The sequence below is a fragment of the Cucurbita pepo genome, chromosome 12, assembly GCF_057944985.1.
Source record: "Cucurbita pepo subsp. pepo isolate OVF chromosome 12, ASM5794498v1, whole genome shotgun sequence".
In the NCBI taxonomy this organism is placed as follows: Eukaryota; Viridiplantae; Streptophyta; class Magnoliopsida; order Cucurbitales; family Cucurbitaceae; genus Cucurbita; species Cucurbita pepo.
Window position 1 is genome coordinate 10,121,155 of NC_141809.1, and position 4,282 is coordinate 10,125,436.

Here is a 4,282-nt window from a genome sequence, read left to right on the forward strand (position 1 = left end):
TTAATTCAAATGCCAATCCCAATCAATTCCGACACATAATTTGATTAAGATATTTAAATCTTATTTAAATATCTCAGATTCTCTCGTTTTGTTTAATTCGTAAATAAAACAAAAATGCGGTTAAATATATCGTATATATGTAGCGTATATTTCCTAATTTGAATTCGAACACTTCGAACTCACTCGTCACACTGTTCTATGGTTTAGTCCGATATGAGCTAGCAGAGGGACCTAATGGACCTATAGATCATGGGCTCCAACGATCCAAGATTAACTGGTTAAACTCATTAACCATGTTAACCAACACTCGTTAACTACTAGGACACTCCACTATAGACTAGTAGTTGCACTCCCCTCACTATAGATATATTTCTGTCCATTTGATATAACCATGATTAGTAAGTCGATCCTTCACAGGTTGTTCATAACTAGAGCTGGGTCAATTTACCGTTTTACCCCTAAAGTTACTTCTTGTTCCTTATGTCTCACTGATCCTCTAATGAACAATTGGTTTGTGGTCCAACAAGTAAACCAAATCCCTCTCAGGCCAATGAGAGGGTGGGGCCCCTTGTTCAAGACCTGGAGTCAGTGCTTAAGGGAACTACCTCTCTTCTATCCCTCAAAGTGGGTAGGAGTGAATTCCATCTTGCACCCCACGTCCTTAGCCATTCACCCAGTCTTACCCCTGAAATGGGAGGCCTATTGAGTCGGCGAACTAGAGCCACTCTCACCCATGCAAATCTAAGGATAATTCCGAATAAACAGGAGTTTATGGTTAGCTCAGGATTAAAACCGAGTTACTTAGGTTATCGAATGAAAAGAAAATCAGTCTCAACAGTAAACGACATTATAAAGTGAGAGTGGTTTTCTTCATGGTCCGATCTTATGCAATACTCATTGCATAGGACGCCCCCACTCACATGTCTCCATATGTACAATTTAGTGATCACATTGTTTATATCATATACAAAAGTGGGTCGCATCCATAGTGTCCCCAAAATAAGGTACTCAACCTTATCCTGATACTATAGATTATTTTGACTATATACTTGAACTTGATCCACTCTTATGTCTCTACATATAGTTCAAGTAATCATACTATAGCCAGAGTGTTCTTTGTTTATTGGATTTAGATTAATAATCGTAAAGTTCACTTTATTCAATAACAATCTTTATTGAATAAACAACAATAATAGCTTTATTGAAAATATAATATGTTTTTGTTTACAAACTATGAGTTTTAGGACATAAAACCCAACACCGATATGTAACTATTCCATATGTAATAAAATTAGGGTTTGAGATCTTTCTCTCGTATGGAACTATTCCATATGTAAAAAAAATTAGGATTATTTCCTGGTTGGAACAATTCCAAATAGAGAACTTTTACTATTAGAACAATTCTAAATATACATATTTTACTTTTAGAATAATTCTTAAGGTAGATTTTTTTTAAAAATTTTTTTGGAACAATTCCAAATGTAGTAAAATTAGGCTTTCAAAACTCTAAATTGTACCGCGAATGGATGAACGTCGTCATGGCCGCCGCTGTCACTTTTCAATTTACAATGAACCTAACCGTATACATTTGTCTAACAAATCGGTAAATCTAATGCCACACTAATATGCCAAAAACAATCAATTTTACAAAACAATATTACATATATCTTATATATGAGAAATCAAATACCCACTATACTACTTTTAATTCAAAATAAAAATCAACAGGCTCTATACCAATGGAAGGGAACGAACTCTTCAATGTTCCCCCAATCTTGTTCACTCGTTACATGAACTAGGCATATGTAAATATACATTTTGATTCTTGCTTCGAGTTTATCACATTGCTTGTAAAGTTTTAAACTCGCACAAATTTTTTTGTAACTGTTTTTTCTGTTAGTTGTTCTTTCATTTTCATGCATTGCATAGTGTATTTGAGTCACTCTCGATCTTTCGATGCCTCAAAATTCGGGGTGTAACAAAATAGGTCTCTTAGGTATGTATTTCATAATACAATTTTACATACAATGTATATCCTAGTCGTTTTTCTTTTTTCCTTTCATAAAGTTAACATGGAATAAAAAACCTAAGATTTAGTGTTCGAGTATTTGTTTGGTTGTCGTTTTAGTCTTCGATACGTATTTTTTTCAACTGGCACTCGTAACTCAGTTAGTTAGAGCACTTGTTTCGTAAGCGAGAGATCTTGAGTTCAACTCTCAACAAGAGCATAAATAAATTCAATGTTGTTAGACTGAATTCTAAAATTTTACCAAAGCTTTAGGTTCTAGGTAAGATACATAATATGTATTTCAAATGATGATAGAGGGGAGAATGAACGAAATAAGGTGTCTTAATTATGCCACAAAAACTTCTTGGTGGATCATGAGTTTATAAATGAGTTTTTTCTTTTCTGTTTATCCTTATCGTTTTGGGGTTTCTTGGATAATATTAGATTGAATTCCAAGAGTTTCACAACATATCTATTTTATAATACAATTTTATTTGATTTGGGTTTACATTATAAAGATAAATTAGTATTTTGCTTATTTTTCTCATTCCTATAAATATGTCTCTTTGGTTTGTATTTTATGATACAATTCTATGTACAGTGTATTGTAGTAGTCTTTTCTGTTCTCTTCCCTAGTTGCTTGGGTGTTTATTCGTTTTGGCGATTCAAGAATTAATATGTTTTTAGTTTCAAGTAGCTCTTGTAGCTCAGTTGGTTAGAGCACTCGTTTAGTAAGTGGGAGGTCTTGAGTTCAACTCTCAACAAGAGTATTATTGCTCCCCACAATTGACCTAAGTAAGTGGGATTTAGGCGCATTATTCCATTCTACTTTAAGTAAGAAATTGGTTCAAAATTTCAAATACGAATTTTTTTTTAAGGTGTATCTTGCCGACAACAAAAACCTTGATGATTGAAATGAATGGAGATGTCTGCAAACAAACTCGAGTAAGAAATCAGGACATTAAAGAAGTTTAGATATATTTCTAGTGTCAAGAAGAATATAATCTCTATGGATTAGTTGGATAGCACATGTTATGCACCAGAATTTGGAAAAAGTTCGTGAAAGATTGTGAAGGGTTCCATGGTCAGCACATGACACAAAATTTGATATATACGTAGAGTGCATAAACATGGTTGTCGTAAAGTGGAATCATGAGGGATGATTAGACGGTGAGAACCTACAACCCTGAACCATGAAAGACTCAAGGAGTCAGGAATTATGAGAGTGGAGACTTGAGTCCCTACCAAGACCGCCTAACCACCCTTGAGACCTAGAAGGCCACCTTAGTACCTCAGGATGTAGAAGAAAGATTTCTAAACCGATAGTAGCTGGTATGGCGTTCAACTAGTTTCCACTCACCTTTCCACTCTTGTACGATACCATCAAGCGAGGTGTTACATTGGTTAGGATTGTGATACTCAGTGGTAGATTGACTATTCTGCATGGTGGGTCCATCCTATGGTAGAACATTGAACACGCAAGTAGTTAGAGGTTAACCTGCACATAAGATTCTTCCTATGGGAGGATTTCCTATGGGAGGATGTTGATCATGCAGGTTGTTGGGTTTTATGTCCTAAAACTCATAGTTTGTAAATAAAAACATATTCTATTTTCAATAAAGTTATCATTGATGTTTATTCAGTAAAGATTGTTATTGAATAAATTGTATTTTACTATCCTTAATCTAAATCCAATAAACTAAGAATACTCTAGCTATAGTATGATTACTTGAACTATATGTAGAAACATAAGAGTGGATCAAGTTCAAGTATATAGTCAAAATGATCTATAGTACAGGGATAAGGCTGAGTACCTTATCTTGGGGACACTATGGATGCGGCCCACTTTTGTATATGACATAACAATGTGATCACTAAATTGTACATGCGGAGACATGTGAGTGGAGGCGTCCTACGCAATGAGTATTGAATAAGATTGGACCATGAAGAAAATCACTCTCACTTTATAATGTTGTTTACTGTTGAGACTGATTTTCTTTTCATTCAATGACCTAGGTAACTCTATCTTAATCCTGAGCTAACCATGAACTCCTGTTTATTCAAAATTATCCTTAGAATTGCATGGGTGAGAGTGACTCGAGTTCGCCGACTCAATAGGTCTCCCATTTCAGGGGTAACACTAGGTGAATGGCTGGGGCGTGGGGTGCAAGATGGAATTCGCTCCTACCTACTTTTAGGGATAGAAGAGAGGTAGTTCCCTTAGGTACTGACTCTAGGTATTAAACAAGGGGCTCACCCTCGCATTGGCCTGAG

General features: G+C 35.2%; 1 non-coding gene across 1 annotated transcript; it reads left to right on the forward strand.

The window, feature by feature from the left end:
* The first annotated feature begins 2,704 nt into the window (after positions 1-2,704).
* Positions 2,705-2,778, forward strand: TRNAT-AGU (transfer RNA threonine (anticodon AGU)). Its single transcript has one exon. It is a non-coding gene; the product is annotated as a tRNA-Thr (tRNA).
* The last annotated feature ends 1,504 nt before the right edge of the window (positions 2,779-4,282 follow it).